General features: G+C 37.0%; 1 protein-coding gene across 3 annotated transcripts in view; it reads left to right on the top strand.

The window, feature by feature from the left end:
* Grm5 (glutamate metabotropic receptor 5) overlaps positions 1 to 20,445 on the top strand; it is a 506,808-nt gene that overhangs the window by 178,652 nt on the left and 307,711 nt on the right. The gene's annotated exons all lie outside the window — the stretch shown is intronic.

The following is a 20,445-nucleotide window of genomic DNA, read 5'->3' on the forward strand; positions in this document are numbered from 1 at the left end:
GACAATGAACAGTTAATGCTAGGGATTTTGCAACATCCTAGGGTATCTTGGTTGTGAAATTCTTGCATATTTGTTGTTTTAGAATTTTAATCTGTGTAATGGAAATAGAGCTTGAAAATAATCAAATGACAGTGCCTGCACAGAGTCATGGAAAAATAAATAGATATGCTACAAAATGATGAATCATAATAGGAGTAAACACACAAAGATGATGTGTGAAGTCCCCAAAAAGGAAGAAATGGGATGGAATCTTAAATAGTTGAGTATTTATGTTGAGAAATGCATATGAACCAGATTTATTAGTGATGCTTTTGAAACTGATTTTTGAGAATGCCTACCATTGTTTTATAATATGAAATCATGGAGTTTGTGAATTAAAACAAGGCATATAATGTGCATGTATTTCTATGTTGTTTGTTATATGGCATGAGTTCATGTGATTAAGGAGGCTGTGAACTCATTAGGTCTACATTCACCAATCTATAAATTCTGGAGAGCCTAAGTGTTGTTCCAGTCCAAGTACAGCCTTGAGAACTGTGATTGCTGACTATGTTGAATTCCAGATGAAGCCAGCAAGCTTGAAATCCCAGAAGAACCAGTGTTTGGTTTCAAGTCAGAAGGCTGAACAAGATCTATGTCCTATGTCATGTGCACAGGCAAGAAGAGTTCCCTTCTACTGGGTTTTTTTGTTCTGTTCAGATCTTCAACTCATTAGATAAGGCCCATCCACAAGAAGTCAGGGTGGGGATGGGAATCTGCTTTACTTAATCTCTTGATTCACATATGTCATCTAAAACATCCTCAAAGACATAGGCCTTAATGTTTACCATAATACTTGAATACTCATGGCCCAGGCAAATACATACAAAAGATTAACCATCACAATCAGTAGAAGCTATTATCGTTTGGAATATATATGTGAAGTTTACATTGGAGAATTTATCAGTAGCAAGTAAGGTTCTTCCACTCTATATCTTTAGGAAGTTGTCCTGTATTACATCTATTTATTCAATAAGTGAAGTCAATGAATAATAGCAAACATCCTAGAAAACATTGTCTTTCTAATAATTCTGTCCACACTTGACAGACCATCTAACTTGATAATAACTTCTTATGGATTGTTAAAAAAATTATCTCAAGTGCTTAATTGACTAGCTTCTGTTTAGATACATTTCTCTGACAGTCACCTTATGTATCTAATTCTTTTTGTCTGATTTGATGGCAGTAGATTTATGGAGACATTATGGTATGAGGCCATATAATTTTTTATGAAAATGATACCAGTGGTCCACATTTTATCTAATGAATTCTTACTTTGGAAGAATGATGTGTCAGTTTGTTTGGTAAAACCTAAGAACAAACCCACTGACAATACCCTTCTATTCCAAAGACAGTGGTTCCCTGGGAAGAATCATCCCACACTATTGCATTTTCTGATGCGGGATAAAGAATTATGTTGTTCCTCTCTGCTGCCAGCATTACATAGCAAGAAATTAGTTTGGCATTATTCAATAAGAAATAGATTCATATTTACTGTATTTGCTATTTTCAATCAATTATTTTATTGTTCCCTGTAAAAATTCAAAGTCTAAATTCTATATGGTATACCCTTTTGTATCCTTGAATATGCCAAATACAGAAAATTATTTTTCCCAAGTCATTTAATTCATCGAAAGTAAATTTATAACCTTGAGTTAGATTTGTTAGTCCTTTATTGATTAGTTATATAATAATGCACACTTATTTCATCTTTCACCAATTTTGTTAGAAAAATCTTCCCATTCTGGTTATTTAAAATATGTCTCTCATACTGGAGCAGCTCAATGTAGACCATTAATGTAGCATGTTCAAGGCCCTGTAGCTCTGTAAAACCAAACAAAATTTCCTTGTAATTTTATGTCTCGATTCATATTTTTTTCTTTCACAGTAATGTGATTCTCTCTTATATACTTGGAAATGATAACATAGTACTCAATCTCCTTCAACTTTTCTCCTATTTCCTCCAACTGTGTTCATAAAATGGCACAGTGATGTTAAAAACCATTTATCAGAACCACATTTCTAGTAGGTCCACCTAGAAATGTGTTATGCTAATTACTATGTTAAGCCCTTGATATGAATTTAATCATTCATCTAACAAATATGGAATGCCTTTACTAGACCTTAAAGAGCTTGTGATACATCAATGAATAAGAGGAAAGAATGACTAATTTCATGGAACTTATAGATAGAAAATAGTACATCTGAAGAACATCTGAATGAGAGTGCTACTATTATATCTACAGAAAAAAAGACTACCATGTAGTAATTATTTAATAATAGAGTTATGGAACAGAAAAAATAAATTAATAGTTATACAGTATTTTTTTAAAATTTCCCTCTCTCATTTTACAAATGAGGAAACTGGATGACATTTTCAGTCACACAAGAAACTCATTACCATGATTTGAAATTCATTACTTTTTTTTACTAAACCATAACTTATAGAACAGTGAAGATATTATAATCTGATAGTAAGTTCTGGGTTCTACATAGACTCTGGATCTACAAAGAAAGAAATATCATTTTAACATAATGTTACTTCCTAAAATTTTTTTATTAATTCATCCTATAATGCCTATTAGTATTTGAAGATTACTGTCTTTGTGAGTATTCTCTGCCTTTTCTCTCTCCTGACTCAAACATGAATGGATGGTTGTTAGAATCTAGAAGCCAAAGCTATAAGAAGAGACTACCTTTAGAAGTAACAACTTAGGGGCTGGGAAGTTGGCTCAGTGGGAGGGTGCTTGCCTTGCATGCATGAGGCCCTGGGTTCAATTCCTCAGTTCCACATAAGCAGAAAAAAACCCAGAAGAGGCACTGTGGCTCAAGTAGTAGTACACTAGCCTTGAGCTAAAGAACTGAGGGACAGTACCCAGGCCCAGAGGTCAGCCCCCACGACCAACAGAAAAAAATTAAATAAAATAACAACTTGTTCCTGCCTTACATCAGCCATGTTTCATAGGTCATTCATCTCAAGTGTTGGACAGAACTATGACAACTTCTCCCAAGATATACTCATCCATCCACTTATTTTACCATCTGCGGAGCACATTTGAACTTTGCATTTGAATTCTGGGTATCTGTTGTCTCATTGTCAATAACAATATCTGGTTCAAGTCCTTGACATAGTTTACACCTTGATGCTTACAGCAAGATGAACTCAATAATCTGAACTATAATGACAATTCTTTTTTTTTGGTGGGGGGAGCCTGGTCGTGGGGCCTGAACTCTGGGCCTGGGTGCTATCCCTCAGCTCTTCAGCTCAAGGTTAGCGCTCTACTACTTGAGCCAGAGCGCCACTTCCTGCTTTTTTCTTTTTGCTTATGTGGTGCTGAGGAATCGAACCCAGGGCCTCATGCATGCAAGGCAAGTGCTCTAACACTGAGCCACCTTCCCAGCCCCTATAATGACAATTCTTCAGTGACATTTTTCCAGAATGTGTGCACTGTCTTGCGTTTATGTCTAAGAAAGTAATATTGAATATATAGTATTTGAAAATTACAAGCTTGAATATAAACTTGGAAATAAGAACCAATTTTAATCAACAAACTATTTAAAGATGGATTTTTAGCTAGATGCTGATGCTAATTCCTGTACTCCTTTACTCAAGAGGCTAGTGTTTACGGATCAAGGTTCAAAGTTAATCCAGTCAGAAAAGTCCATGATACTCTTAATTTCAATTAATCAGCAAAAGTAAGAAGTAGAGGTGTGGCTCAAATGGAAAAAAAAGCTCTGCATCAAAAAGCTAAGTGAGAGTGTCAATCTCCAAATTTACTGGTAGACAAAAAAGAAAAGATAAATTAATTAAGTGTAACTACATGTCTATTTTTCAATATAATGAATATACATTACTAGCCCATAAAGGGAAATCTATCTTAATTTCAAGTGTTAGGAAATTATAAATGGCATTTATTAGTTCCTACTCAACATTCACCTCAGCATTTTTTCCAAATGCAAAGAATACATTTACTTGAATCAGCATCTTCATTGATGGAATTCTAAGCAGTAAAATCCAGTAAAACCATGACAGTATTGTTACATAGAAGTAGGTATGACTGTCTACACCTGAATATCACCAGAGTACCTAATTGAAAATTAAGCCATAAAACTTACAAGCAAGTAACCTGATATTTGATGGACTGTTTATTATTACAGAGTGGGGAAAATGTTAGCATAGAGTTTCAAGAAGAATGGAGGGAGACAGAGACAGAGAAGAGAGAAAAAGTTTTATCTGTACTGAAAACAACATTGAGTACGTCAAGATTCAAATGCCTTTGAGTTTTGTAACAATATCTCTAGCATACTGGAAAGACAAAAATAAGACTCATGTTAAACAACTGAACAAGATTACATAGCATGTGTATTCTTTCTAATTATCACAAAGACAGGAGTCTCATAGCAACATAAATGTTTTAGCACTTGGATTAGCTTAATTGAATTTTGCCTGATTTCTGTCTTGATATTTTGGTCCACCCTTCGAAAACTAAATTTAGTGGGTAGTACAAACCTTTGAAAGTTATTGAGATGTTTATGATAAATGTGAAATACAAATGAATCCAGTACAACTATGATGTCCTTTAACTGGTCTATGTTTTTCTGAACTCCATCTGAAGTGGGACCATCACAACATAATGTTCACTCTATGGACAGTCTATTATATCTATTATATGGTCTTAGTACCATGTGCAAACTCTCTGAAACTTATAGAAAATAAGGAAACATTTGCCACAGAAGTTTATTGAGAAATCTGAGAGATATCAAAAAGCCATGGTATTTTTGTCTCCAAATTTGTAATTTATGATCAGGATAAATGACTCAGATAATAAACATTGCTGCATATTGTAAAGCCTTCCTATTTCTACATCTGCACCCATGTGGAGTATTGTTAAATTATTCACTAATTGCCAATTTTACAGGTGAAAATATCGTAACTTTGTTATTTTATTTTTTAAGTTTGAATTGTATTTGTATTTAAGTTTGAATTGTATGTCATATCCAATGAAAGGCATCACTATTTCCTACGGCCTGCTTTTTTATTAATTATCTGGGTTTGTTTGTTTTTTTTTCCTTGTCATTTACTGAATGATTCATGAAAGCTTATTACAACTGGGCACCAGTGGCTCACACCTATAATCTTACCTACTCGGGAGGCTGAGATCTGAAAAATGCAGTTCTAAGCCAGCCTGGGGAAAGGTCTGTGAGACTCTCATCTCCATCTAACCACCAAAGAAACCAGAAGTGGAGCTGTGGCTCAAATGGTAAAGTGCTAACCTTGAGCAAAAACACTCAGCCCAGAGTTCAAAGATGGGTACAAAACAGCTCATTACATTAAAGGAAGAAATGTATTAAAGGAAAAACTCATTGACAATTGTTGAAAGTGTTTTCACTCTTGTCATTTATTTTGGATTTTGTTTATGCCATTTTGAATGCCATCAAACTCTATGAATTTCAGTTATCCTGTTATGTTTCACAGGACTTGAATATTTCATTCAAAAAACTAGTCAGGGAGCAGGGCACTGGCGGCTCATGCCTGTAATCATAGCTACTCAGTAGGTTGAGATCTGACGATTGCAGTTCAAAGCCAGCCGGGGCAGGAAATCCGTGAGACTCTTATCTACAATTAACCATCAGAAAACTGGAAATGGAGCTGTGGCTCAAGTGGTAGAATGCTCACCTTGAGCTGAAAAGCCCAGGGACAGTGCCCAGGCCCCATGACCTACAAAAAACAAAACAAAAGAACAACCACCAAATAAAACCAGGGAGGTTCATTTGTTTATTTGTAAATTTCATCATTTTATTTTTGGGGTTTAGGTGGGATAAAGTTTGGTTAATAGCACAATAGTTAATTGTACAAAAGCCATAAAATATGGGAATGTGTGACATTTGAAACACTGTAGAGGACAGGAGCTGTGAAATCAGCTTCAGAATTGTAGTTGATATGTCCATCTATCTATCTATCTATCCATTTGTCCATCTAGCTATCCTATTAGGACATTAGTTATCATTATATGAAATTATCAGGTTATAAAACCAGAATAATGCTGCTAATAAATAGTTTCCATATTACCTTTTAAAAAATATTGCTCCATCTGTTATAAACAATGAGAGGCAGATTTGGCTACATTATAATAAAAATGTTCTTAAAATAACAGCTAATTTAATATTTGTACATACAATGTCACTCATTATAATGAATTCTGTTTGGATATTAAAGTTTGATAAAATAATAGACAAGTTCTCAAATTAAAACCCAACAAGACTGTGTCATAGAGATTAATGTATACCAACTACTTACGTTTCTTTGATCTGTGACTAAGTGGACTTTTTCCTAATACCACCCCAAACCCCAAACTCCAACTCTCAGGGAGGCTGTGACAGGTTTGAAATTCCCTACATTAGATAACTGTCAGGACAAGAGGAAAAGAAACTCTGAGGTTAGAAAACAAATTGCTCTAAACATCTAGGTCACACACACTTAACTCCTGTAGTCTCACCAGGCAGGCAAGTCTATCCCCAAGTTAGAAAGACCTGGAAGTAGTGAAGTTTTATATTTTCCCCCTTGAGAGAGTGGAAATTCCTCTCAAACATACATGTTGAAGTTTTATTATATATTTCTCAGAAGTCTCTTTTGTTGTTGAGAATATCAAGTTGAATTTAAGTCTGGGAAATTGGAAAATCATCTGTTGTTAGTAAGGTCAGGAAACAGACACTGACCTGAAACTTAAAAGGCAGCTAGCAAAGTGCTATGAATCTGAAATTGAGAAATATTCAAAAAGATGACAGAGAGCCTAGAGGCCACTGAGTAGAGAATAATTTTTATGATAAGAGTAAAAATAGCCCAAGAGAATAAAATTGACTAGATCTTGTGTTTTGAAGGCATTTACATCTCAAAGAGTTCTCATTGGACTTGTACAAAGGTTTAGCTTTTAAATTGAATGCTTATAATAGTTATTTTAGAATGCTTTATGTTTAGCAAAAAGCATTATATTGTTATGGTTGTACCAGGGATTAATTTATTGATTTTCATAGCAAATCTATCTTGAAGCTATTATTATTGCTCTTATTTTTGTAGCTGAGAAAAATTGAGGCATGAGAGAACAACCAACTTTCTCAAATCACACAGGTATTGTCCAAGGGGACATGGAGAGGCAGCTTTTATCTTTAACTACTGTTTGAAGCCAACTGTGGGCTTGTCATAATCCTTATCTTCAGCAATAAAAATATTACTACAGTTTCTCTATTATTAAGGAATCTTAAATAAGGGAAATGGAGTAATTAAAGGTGACTCTACAAAGAAATTCCTTTGTAGAGTCTTTACCTTTAACTTTAATTCATTTTAAAATATTAATAAAACCTACAGAAAACTAGCTTTCTAAATAAAAAAAATCAATGATAGTGAAGTATTTGAACTATACAGCTAGAAAATCACTGCCATAAAGCTTTAGCTTTCAGTAAGTTAAAAAATTACTTTTTAAAGGTGGACAAATATCCATAGATAAACATAGGTAAACATATTACCCTTTAGGAAAACTAGGTCAAAGTCATTTGCCTTTTTGTTGTTTTCTAGAAGACTGATATGTTTTGATGGAATATGCACAAGATATAATAAGGTCTTACTGGAACAAAGTCACACTCATTTACATAATTCCTTTGGTTACATTATGTCTATCCTGGCAATATTGAGAAACTACTTGTTTTGTGAAGCTGAAAATACTTACTATGTGACTACTGATATAAAATTGTTGACTCCTGAGTTTTCTCATATGTAACGATGGTACTGGTGCTTGTTAAACAGGATTAAAACTTACACTTTCAATATGTAGTCATGTCATCACAGTTTGCACACAAATTTCCCCCTTTTTTTCAACCCTGCTTGCGATTTAAGGGTTCCTAGTCATGGGGACAGCACAAGAGTTCAAGTTAGGAGTGCAGGTTTTAATGCTATTTCTCAAAAGAAGGAAGACCAAGACAGAGAAATGTGGGAATTTTGTTGTTGTTGTTGTTGTTTCTTTGTGTGTGTGAATGTGTGGTGTGTGTTTTACTTCATCATTGTGCATCTAAAGTATAGCTTTATTTGAATCAGGATGATTTGATTTTATCTGAAATAAAAGAATGTTCTAAGTATAAGAATAAAAGAATGTTCTAAGTATAAGAAGTTTACTCTTAGATATTAGTCTTCCTAGTAAAGATATTTTTATTTCTCTCATTTGCTAAGGTGGGTTGATGACATGGTTTAAAAATGTTCTCTTTCACTATACTTGATGTTGGTATAATTTGTGGATAATAATAGGGATACAGGTGGACCCATTGCAACAATGAGATGTACAAGTCATTATGTGGAAAAATGAACTTTACAACCTTTGGCTGGGGGGTGAGGAGTAGGAGTGGGGGGATGTGAAGGGATGGGAAGGGGAAACAAAGGAGGAGGCAACAATGCTTGATAAGAAATGTACTAATTACCTTGTCCATGTAATTGTAACCCCTCTGTACGGTATTTTCACAATAAAAAAAATGTTCTTTTTCCTTTTTTCTCTGTCCATCTTCCCTACTTTCTTAAGAGCTGTTATTTTTCTAAAACAAAGTAAATGTCATCCATTTACAGAATGACTTTAGTTGGCTTCTCATTGCCGTCATTCTCAGCTGTCCACCTAGCTTTCACTGCCCCTTCACATCTGGCCCATACTTGCCAATGGCACTCAGAAGTGAAGTTTAGCAATGGGCAACCAGCAATCTTTAGTGAGACATGAGCCTGGTCTGAATATATACAAGTCCTAAGCCAATGGTAGATTTGCATGCTCACTGAACATCAGCGTAGATTGCCTCTGCACCCTTCCACACCCTTTCCTAGCTAGTCTTTCACCATTTCTGTGTCAGAACCCTTAGAATGTCTCAAAAATGCCAACCTCATAATATCTTCTAGACTGCATGTGAAATGTTTGCTTTGATTGTTTTTTTTTTTTTGTCTTGTGTGTGTATATGTGTGTGTGTGGTACTTAAGCTTTGCACTTGCTTGGCTTGTGTGCTCAGCTAGCACTCTACCATTGATGCCATATCTTGAGCCTGGTTTTTGCTGGTTAATTGAAGATGGTCTCTTGGACTTTTCTGCCAGGATGGCTTCAAACTCTGACCCTTGGGATCTCCATCTCTGTGCTAGAATTACTGGTGTGAGTCATTGCTTTTGGCTTCTGAATTCCAGTCAAACTTCCACAAACCTCTTGAGGCTATGGTGACTTAATTTTTTAAATTGTTATTATAAAGGCGATGTACCAGGGAGTTACACTTACCTAAGTCAGGTAGCTACTCAGGAGGTTGAGATTGGAGGATTGTGGTTTGAAGCTAGCCTAGGCAGGAAAGACAATGAGACTCTAATCTCCAATTAATCACAGAAATTGCTGGAAGTGGTACTGTGGCTCAAGTGGTAGTATGCTAGCCTTGAGCAAACTGAGCAAAAAGAGTTCCAGGATAGTGCCCTGTGCTTCTTCCCTCTCCTCCCTTCACCCTAGTAGTGGGGCTTGAACCCAGGGCTTGGGCACTATCCCTGAGCTCTTTTTGATCATGGCTAGCACTCTACCACTTTGAGCCACAACACCACTTCCAGTGTTTGACTGGGTAATTGGAGATAAGAGTCTCACAGGGACTTTTCTGCCTAGGGTGGCTTTTAATCCTGATCCTCAGATCTCAGCCTCCTGAATAGCTAGGATTACAGATGTGAGCCACTGGTACCTGGCAAGAGTACATTTGTTTTGGATAACATCACCTATGATGACTTTAATTTTCATTTTCTCTTTCACTTCCTCTCTAGAATATGGCCTTGAAAATGTGGGCAATAATTTGTTAATTTCCATGTCTTTCATACCTAACACAGTTATTTGTAGTGAGAATAGCTTAAACTGCAGAAGAAAAACCAGGTCTGGTAGTTACTTGGAGTTAGAAAAGTTTCATCCCAATTCCCCATCTTTCTAAATTAAAACAAATTTGTCAAATGCTTGAGTACCACAGGGGTTGAATGAATGCCTCTGTGGGGAAGTCAGCTGAAAACCTGCCATTAACCAGAAGTCTGCCCTAAACCATACTAGCTGCACGTATATGAGGAGAGTTTTTCAAAGCTTGTACTACAGAACAGTAAGCTTTTGATCTTTAGAAACACATCAGTGAGTAAACAAAGTATTCTCAATAAGGTTGCTTAGTCATATACTTAACTGCTCACTTACTTTCAGTAGGAAAAGTCAACTTGATACGAAGATGTTGAAATGTGGAAGATCATAGACAAGCTAGGACACATATGTGGACTGTTTTAAAGAATGCCTTCAGTGGGACACTGGTACCTCGCATCTGTGAACTTAGTTACTCAAGATGCTGAGATCATGGCTGATTGCAGCCATGGCAGAAAAGTCTGAGACTCCTCCAAAATTGCCAGTGAAAAGCTGTACTGGAAGCATGTCTAAAATGGTAGCACTCCCAGAACTGGAAAATAAGCAAAGGAATAATGCAAACAAATGAAGGAAAGTTTTTCAGGTTGTAGCTCCCTCCAAAGGGAAGTTAAGGGCCTGTAGTCTCTTCTGCACTTTAACACTGCTAGACTTAATGAGGGAAGGAGATGACTGATGATTAGAAATACATCAACCACAAGCTTAGAACACCTGAAATCTTTATTCATTTCATATCTTAGGAAGAGGTGAATGGAAGTTGTTTTGGAGCTTTCCTATCTACTTATTTGTTTTAATATATTCTCACTGATATCTAACAGAAAACAAAAATAGGATACATTCTAAAGTCAAATCTTCGTTTTCATTTATCCTTTTTATGTTTTGCAAGAAGTCCATTTATCTTTTCTTACCATGTCTTGTATTGATTGAATATATTGCACACATATCTTCTAATTTCTTTGTTACTTATCAGCTTTTGTCCTGTGCTTTCCTTATCTTCCTGTTTCTCCTTTTCTCCCCCTCCTCCTACTTTATATTCCCATCCTTCAAGTGACCAATATGAGCATGGGTGAAGTATTCCCACATTTCTTGCTTTGTGATCATTGTTGATACACTTGATATGAGAACTTTTGCTATTGTTTTTATATAGAAGATAAAGATGCTTCTTGTATTTTATAGCTTCTAGATTTCCTTCCTTAATCAGCTAGATTTCTCAGAAAACAAGAAAAATTCTGCTTACTTATTTTTTCTCTTCGATTTACTTCATCCATCCAAATACCTTTTTCTAATTGTCTAGCTTTTTAAAACATTATTTTATGTATTTGTTATTATCTTTAAATATTAGTACAAAAGGGTCTAAATTCAATATACCAGTTTATGAGTACAATACATCAGATCAATAACACCCTTTCCACCTTTCTCATCTCTCCCAAACCTACCATTACCTCAAGTTATTTGGTTCGGGTTTCATATATGTACATTGAATATTATAACTATATTCATCCACCCTTCCTTTCTCCATTTATCTGCCATCCTTTTCACAAAACATGTTCCAGCTTCCTGGTACTTATCTTGATAAACTGTAACTTATTTGTTCTTAGGGGTTTCACCATTGTAATCCTGCATATACCATACATTGTTCTATTTATTTTAGTATATTTGCATATGACTATATATTTTCACATGCTTATAACTTAGATACAATTTCTACATATGAGAGAAAATATGTACCCTTTGTCACTCTGAAGCTTGACTTTACTCAACATAATTTTTCCAGGTCCATCTACTTCCCACCAAATGACATATTATTCTTCCTGGCGGATAAGTAAAATCCATATATATATGTATATATATATATATATATACACATACATATATGCATATTATATGTATATATACCACATACATATTATATTGCACACATACATTATATATATGTATATAAATATATATATTATATATATACCATATGCATCATAAATTCTTTTTTATTTTATTTTATTTGAGAACATATTGTACAGAGGGGTTACAATTACATGGGCAGGATAATGCATATATTTCTTACCAAGCATTGCAGCCTCCTCCTTTGTTTACCCTTCACCTCCCTTCCCAGCCTCCCCCCTCCCCCCCACCCAATCATACCCCCCCTCGCCCCCCCCCACACCGACATTGTAAAGCTGGTTTTGACATGACATTTTGTACTTCTCATTGTTGCAACAGGTCCACCTGAATCCTTAAACGACTTGTTTGTCCCCATCTCCTCCACATGTTATACTGACATCAAATATAGTGAAAGCAGGGGTTACACTGTGGGGGAGGGATATAAAAAGCAACAAAGAAATAATCTTATAAATGCATTAGAAACACATGCATGAAAGAAACAAAAACATTAAAATACATATTTGAGGGTTCGTTTTCCTAACATCACATTCTCTGACTTTTTCCGCTTGACTCATACCTATACTAGATATTGCAAATAAGGGAAACCATGGGACCTATGTTTCTTTGGGCCTGGCTTACTTCACTTAATATAATTTTTTCCAAGCCTTTCCATTTCCTAACAAATGGGGAAATGTCATTCTTTCTGATGGAGGCATAGAATTCCATTGTGTATATATACCATATTTTCTTGATCCATTCATCTACTGAGGGGCATCTGGGTTGGTTCCATATCTTAGCTATGGTAAATAATGCTGCAATAAACATAGTTGTGCTGGTAGCTTTAGTGTGGTCTTTTTTGTAAACATTAGGGTAAATGCCCAAAAGTGGGATTGCTGGGTCATAGGGGAGTTCTAAGTGAAGTCTTTTGAGGAACCTCCATACTGCTTTCCAAAGTGGTTGAACAAGTTTACATTCCCACCAACAATGAAGTAAGGTTCCTTTCTGTCCACATCCCCTCCAGCATCTGTTGTTGTTAGAGTTCTTGATTTTTGCTGTTCTAACTGGAGTGAGGTGATATCTCAATGTTGTTTTGATTTGCATTTCTTTTATGGCTAGGGATGTTGAACATTTCTTCATGTGTCTATTGGCCATCCTTCTTTCTTCTTCAGAGAAGCTTCTCTTTAAGTCTTTCGCCCACTTACTTATTGGGCAGTTGTTTCTTTGAGGATTTGTTGTTGGGTGGTTTAATTTTTTGAGTTCCAAGTATATTTTAGATATGAGACCCTTGTCCGTTGTATGGCTAGTAAAGATCTTCTCCCAATCCGTGGGCTTTCTATTGATCTTGCTAGCTATGTCATTTGCCCTGCAGAAGCTCTGCAACCTTATGCAATCCCATTTGTCCAACCTTTCTTTGATTTGTTGTGTTTCCGGGTCTCTATTCAGAAAATTTCGGCCTGAGCCAAGGAGACCCAGGGTTTCTCCTATTCCATCCTGTAATGTTTTCAGAGTGTCTGCTTTGAGTTCAAGGTCTTTGATCCATTTGGAGTTGATTCTGGTGCAGGGTGATATATAAGGATCTAGCTTTAGTTTTCTACATGTAGTTAACCAGTTTTGCCAGCACCATTTACTGAAGAGGCTGTCTGTCTTCCATTGTATTGTTTTAGCTCCCTTATCGAAGATTAGATGGCTATAGGTCTGTAGGTTCATTTCTGGGTTTTCAATTCTATTCCATTGGTCCTGAGGTCTGTTCTTATGCCAATACCAAGCTGTTTTGATTACTATGGCTTTATAGTAGAGTTTGAAATTTGGTATTGATATTCCTCCAGCAGTGTTCTTTCCGTTGAGGAGCGTTTTTGCTATTCGGGGTCTTTTATTGTTCCATATGAATTTTTGGATTGCCTCTTCTATTTCCTTGAAGAATGAGGGTGGAATTTGGATAGGTATTGCGTTGAATTTGTAGATAGCCTTGGGAAGTATTGCCATTTTCACGATGTTAATCTTTCCAATCCAGGAGCATGGGAGGTTTTGCCATTTTTTAAGTTCTGTGTTGATTTCCTTTTTCAAGATTTTAAAGTTTTCATCATAGAGGTCCTTCACTTCTTTAGTTAAGTTAATTCCTAGGTATTTTATTTTTTGTGGGGCTATTACAAATGGAGTTAGTTTCCTAATTTCAGCCACACTTTTCTCATTGTTGGCATACAGAAAAGCCATTGATTTTTGGGGGTTAATTTTATAACCTGCTACTTTGCCAAAGTTTTGAATCAGCTTGAGTGATTTGGGAGTGGAGTCTATGGGATTCTTTAAATACAAGATCATGTCATCTGCAAAGAGGGAGAGTTTTATTTCTTCTTTCCCTATTTGGATCCCCTTTATGTCTGTATCTTGTCTTATTGCTGTAGCTAGGCATTCTAATACTAGATTGAAGAGAAGTGGAGAGAGTGGGCATCCTTGTCTTGTTCCTGAGTTAAGAGGAAATGGCTTTAGTTTTTCACCATTGAGTATAATGCTGGCTGTAGGTTTGTCATATACAGCCTTTATTGTATTGAGGAATGTTCCATGGATTCCTAATTTTTCCAAAACCTTCATCATAAAGGGGTGTTGGATCTTGTCGAATGCTTTTTCTGCGTCTATTGAGATAACCATGTGGTTCTTATTCTTGCTCCTGTTGATGTGATGAATAATATTAATTGATTTGCGTATATTGAACCAGCTTTGCATCCCTGAAATGAATCCTGTTTGATGGTGGTGTATGATTTTTTGGATGAATTGTTGAAGTCGGTTGGCCAAAATTTTGTTGAGAAGTTTTGCATCAATGTTCATCAAAGAAATGGGTCTATAGTTCTCTTTCTTTGATGAGTCCCTGCCTGGTTTTGGGATTAAGGTTATAATGGCTTCATAGAATGTGTTCGGTAGTGAGCTTTCTCTTTCAATTTCATTGAAGAGTTGGAGGAGAATTGGTGTGAGCTCTGCTTTGAAGGCCTTGTAAAATTCCACTGTAAAACCATCTGGTCCTGGACTTTTCTTAGCTGAGTGGTCTCTTATTGCTGTTTCTATTTCAATGCTTGATACGGGCCTGTTAAAATAGTTTAACTCATCTTGGTTTAGTTTTGGCATGTCAATATTTGCTAGGAAGAGGTCCATTTCTGTCAAGTTCTCAAACTTATTAGCATAAACTTTTGAGAAGTATTCCCTTATAATGTTCTGAATCTTGGTTGTTTCCGTGGTGATGTTTCCATTCTCATCTCTAAGTTTATTAATTAGGGTGTGTTCTCTTCTTTTTCTGATAAGATTTGCTAAGGGTCTGTCAATTTTGTTAAGTTTTTCGAAGAACCAACTCTTTGTTTTGTTGATTCTTTCTATATGTTTTTTGGATTCTAATTCATTTAATTCTGATTTAATTTTGATTATTTCTTTCCGTCTACTGGATTGGGGTTTATCTTGCTTCTCTTTTTCAAGGAGGTTTAGATGTGTCATTAAATTGTTAGTTTCAGATCTCTCCAATTTGTTGATGTAGGAGCTCAGAGCTATAAACTTGCCTCTGAGTACTGCCTTTGCTGTGTCCCAGAGGAGCTAGTAATTTGTGTGTTCATTTTTGTTGAAGAGCATGAACATTTGAATTTCCTTTCTAATCTCTTCCATGACCCACTCATGATTCAGCAGTGTGTTGTTCAGCCTCCATGTGATACCGGACTTTCTTTGGTGGCTTTTGGTGTTGATTTCTAATTTTATTCCCCTGTGGTCAGAGAGAATGCAAGGTATAACTTCAGTGTTTCTGAATTTAGACAAGTTTGCTTTGTGGCCTAAAATGTGGTCTATTTTAGAAAACATTATATGTGCTGCTGAGAAAAATGTGTATTCTGATGCTGCTGGGTGAAATGTTCGGTAGATGTCTGTTAAGTCTAGTTGATCTATGCAGCTGTTTAGATCTGCGGTTTCTCTGTTGAGTTTTTGCCGAGTTGATCTATCTAGTGGGGAGAGTGGTGTGTTAAAATCCCCAACAATTAATGTCTTTGGATCTATGTGGGATTTGAGGGAAAGTAGTGTTTCTTTGATAAATTTGGGTGCTCCATTGTTTGGTGAATAGATATTTAGAATTGTAATATCCTCCTGAAGGAGAGATCCTTTAATTAGTGTGTAGCGACCTTCTTTATCTCTTTTCATGAATTTTAATTTGAAGTCTATTTTATCTGATATTAGGATTGCAACTCCCGCCTGTTTATGGGGGCCGTTTGCTTGGTAGATGTTGTTCCAGCCTTTTAACATTGAAAATGTGTTTGTTTTTAAGGGGAAGATGTGACTCCTGCAGGCAGTAGATAGAAGGGTCTTGTTTTTTAATCCAACTAGACAGTCTATGTCGCTTAATTGGAGAGTTCAGTCCGTTAACATTAAGAGATAGGACTGAGAGGTGTTTGGGAGTTCCTGCCATGTTATCTACCTTCTTGGGGGCTGCGAAAACTGGGTTCTTCCTATGGTTCTTGGATTCTCAGTTTGGGTGCAGTTTCTTGGCCTTTATTGCGGTCTTGTTGGTTTTCTATGTGTAGGACATCTTTAAGAATCTTTTGTAGGGCTGGTTTGGTGGAGATGTATTGTTTCAATTTTTCTTTGCTATGGAAGGTTTTTATTTGGCCTTCAGTTATGAAGGAGAGTTTAGCTGGGTACGGTATTCTTGGTTGATAGTTGTTTGTTTTTAGGGCATGGCATACATCATTCCAGGCTCTTCTTGCTTTGATTGTCTCTGCTGAGAAATCTGAGGTGATTCTAATTGGTTTCCCTTTATAGGTGATTACCCTTTTCTCCTTGACAGCTTTAAGGATCTTTTCCTTGGTCTGAGTTGATCCTGTGTGGATTATAATGTGACGGTGGGATGTCCTATTCTGGTCTGGTCTATTTGGGGTTCTAAAGGCTTCTTGTATCTGAACAGGCCTATCTTTTTGCATGTTTGGGAAGTTCTCTGCTAGGATCCTGTTAAACAAATTTCCTAGACCATTAACTTCTGTTTCTAGGTGCTCCTCTATACCCATTATCCTTAGATTAGGCCTTCTGATGGTGTCTTCCAGGTGTTGGATAGATCTATCATATTTCTTGGACTTGTCTTGGATGGTTGTATGTTCTTTCTCTATAATATCTAGGCTGTCTTCAATCCCTGAGAGTCCATCTTCTGCATAGTCTAACCTGCTGTCAAGACTCTCTACTTTGTTTTTTATCTCTTTTCCTTCTAATTGGTCAGCTTTGATGGCTTCAAGTTCTTTGTTGAAGCTCTGTTTTAGGTCTTGTATGAATTTCTTTACTTCCTTAATTTGGTGTTCAGTGTTTGTCCTCAACTGACTTAGTTGATTTTTTATGGTTTCTTTGGACTCCCATTCCTTCTGTTGGGTTCCATTCAGCATTCCCTTTGTGGTCTCCCTGACTTCCTTCAGCTCTTTGTTAATGGATTCCATGAATGCCTTTAGTGATCTTTGTGTGTTCTCTACCTGGTCTCTCAATTCCTGTATTACTCTTTGATTAGCTTCCTCCCGTTTGTGGGGTTCCTGCAGTTCTCTTTGAGTGTTCTCAGCCTGCTCATGCCATTCCTCCCTTTCTCTTTGAGTATTCTCAAGTTGTTCACGCAAATCCTGTATCAGTTTTTGAGTAGCTTCCTCACGCTTATGGTATTCCTGTATAAACTTCTGGGATGCCTCCTCTCTCTCCCTATCACGCTCATACAGAGTCCTTTGTACGTTGTCAAACTTCTCATTTGTCATGTTTGCCAGCAGTGTTTGTAGAGCTATTTGGGACTCTCCTCTGGATTATTCATTATCTGTTCTAACCCCTGATTATCAAGATTGGGAATTGAGATACCCGAATTTGCCATTTTTCTTGTGTTTTTCCGGCTTACTCTGCCCATTTGAGATGAAGATAGCACCAGTTTTGTGCTAGAACACTATCTTAAGGCAACCATCAACCAAAGTTTGCATTTGTACAGTCAATAGTCTACAGATACAATCTAGTTCAACAGATACATCTATTTGACATCAAACAACTATTTGTTAAAGGGCTTCGAACCGCAGAGAAGAATTTGGAAAACCAGAAATTATTAGGGTTAGGGCGAGATGTGGGTAAAAATAGGAATAGATTGGTGTGGGGAGGCACAGGGAGAGTTAACTATGTCCTAATCACAATGGAGGAAATAGGTTGGGTAGGATGCAAGTAGAGAGAGAGAGAAAAAGATGAAAGGGAAAGGGGGATGAAAAGAGACCAGAAAAAAAATAGAAATGTAAAAATTAATGTTATTATAGAGATTAAAAGACCATCTATTTAGAGAGGAATGTGAATATGTTGAGAGAAAGGGAGGGACATAGAGGAGATGTGAAAAACTTTAAAAAAATGCTTAAAATATTATATAGGTATAAAGAGGTAGTACTGCTATTAATGAATTTAAGTCTCAGAGGTTTTGAATTGAGTATTAAGTTTGTGGATTAAGTGTGTACACAATGGGGGATAGGGTCTACTAGTTAACTATGGGTTTATCTGAGGATTCTGCAGGACAAGAGTTAAGTCACATAAAGAAGAACAAAAGAGAGGAAAAGGTGGAAAGGATAGGAAAGTGAGAAGAAAAGATCAGAAGTTCAGTAGAGCTAGACAAAAAACAAAAAGATAATTAAGAATGAAAGAAAAAGAGAAAGAAGACAAGAAAAGAAAGGAAAACACACATTCACGTATTCCTAAAATAAAAATTATAAGAGGAGAAAAAAAAATTTACTGGAAAACAATTATTTTTTCAGAAGAGGCAAAAATTAAAGATTAATAAAAGTTTTAGAAAAGGAAAAAAATTTTTTTGTATATATAAGGTAACAAAAAAAACAAATAAAAAAAAAAGAAAAGAAGAAGAAAAAAAGAAAGTTCTTTGATTTTTTTTGGGGGGGGGAGGGGTGGGAAGAATCCTGTATCTCCCTTTTGTCTGTAACCAGAGTCTTGTTGGAGTCTCTGGTCAGCTTGAGGTCCTGTGGCTTGATTGGTTTCTTAAGTCAGTTTGTTGGAACAGGCAGAAAAATGCTCTGCTTTACCCAAGATTTTGAGATCCCCCTCCCAGGTTAGTTTACTGGGAGGGTGATCTGCTTTGAGAATCACAAAAGAGGGGGATGCAGTGATGAGGCTAGGTTCTGGGTAGAGTTGAGGCCTTTCAACAAACAGTAGCTTTTCCCTGGGGCTATTTTGTGAAAAAAACTCACAGCACCCAGCCTGGAGCCATTCTCAGGGTTTCTGTTTTTCAATTGATTGTGGTGGCTGCTAGAGGGAGGGGCAGCCTCTGGCTCTGGTTACCGGGTGAGGAGAGCCACTCCAATGGCTGGCGCCTGAGCTGGGTGACTTTTCCCTGGATGGAACTGAGTCTGTGAGGTCACTTCGCCGTTAAGTTCTTGTGACCTGCTAAATGACTAGTTTTATTCCAAGGCCTGAGCTGGAGCTAGCCGCTCCTCCAAGCTTTGTCGGTATCCAAGATGGAGATCACCGGTGCTCCTCTGCTCCCTGAGAAGGAGTGAGGACGTCGGGCTTCTACTCACGCCGAGTCTTGGATCCTGGGTCGTCTCTGGTCTGCAAAGTGCAGGATGAAGTTGTCCGCTCCTTGTCGGTTTTTGCTGGTGTTGAGTAGAATCCACTCGTCCGCTGCGTCTGGCTCCTTCGTCCCAGACTGTGTCTCAGGTATGACCCCGCGGCGGTGGTCGCCGCCGCGACCCTGCCGCCGCAGCGGCAGCTGCTGGCAAGCGCTCAGATGTGTCTGCTTGGCTTCCCCTCTCTTGACTAACTCTCTGTCCTGTGATGGCACACTTGGTGTGATTCTCTGGCTTGGGACTGTTCACTGGAACTCTGAAACTGCTTTCTATGCAAGAGCTTGTTCAGATTCCAGCTTCTCCTCCGCCATCTTCCCGGAACTCCTGGCACACTGCATCATAAATTCTTGATCCACTCATCCATCGAAGGACATCTGGGCTTTTTCACATAACTTGGCAATGGTGAATAGTACAACAATAAACAGGAATTTGCAATTATCTTTCTTGTATCCTAACTTGTAGTATTTTAGATGAATGCCCAAGAATGTTATCCCTGAATTACAAAGTACTTATAAATTAAAAACTTAAATAAATTAAAGCAGTGGGTGGTGTGAAGCCACCAGGCTTTGTTTATTTGTGGTGATACTGTCTCACTAACTGTTTTTCCCATGCTGATCTTGAACACTGAACTTCCCAATTTTTGCCTCTTGAGTAACAGGGATAACAGATATTAGCCACTGTACCTTGGCTCAAGTACTATTTTGAAAGGCAATTGTGAGGTTAAAATTACTACAAGCCATTGAGTTGTACAAGTTTATCCTCCTTCCCACTGAAAAATCCACTGAACCATATCATTTACACAGAAAACCACAGTTTTATATTTCCCCAAAGTCATGTTTTCCCAGACACATCCCTCTCCTCACTTCACATCCATATTGCTCCTCCCCTCCTTCAGTCTAATCTAGCGCAATAACTTAGTCCTTTACCCTTACTGTTTACTTCACGGAAATGAATCTTGACTCTGCTGTTCTCACCAATGAATACTTCTGAAAGCTTCACTCATGCACCCG

The sequence above is a fragment of the Dipodomys spectabilis genome, unplaced genomic scaffold (genome assembly GCF_019054845.1).
Source record: "Dipodomys spectabilis isolate Male_0828 unplaced genomic scaffold, ASM1905484v1 ptg000003l, whole genome shotgun sequence".
NCBI lineage: Eukaryota > Metazoa > Chordata > Mammalia > Rodentia > Heteromyidae > Dipodomys > Dipodomys spectabilis.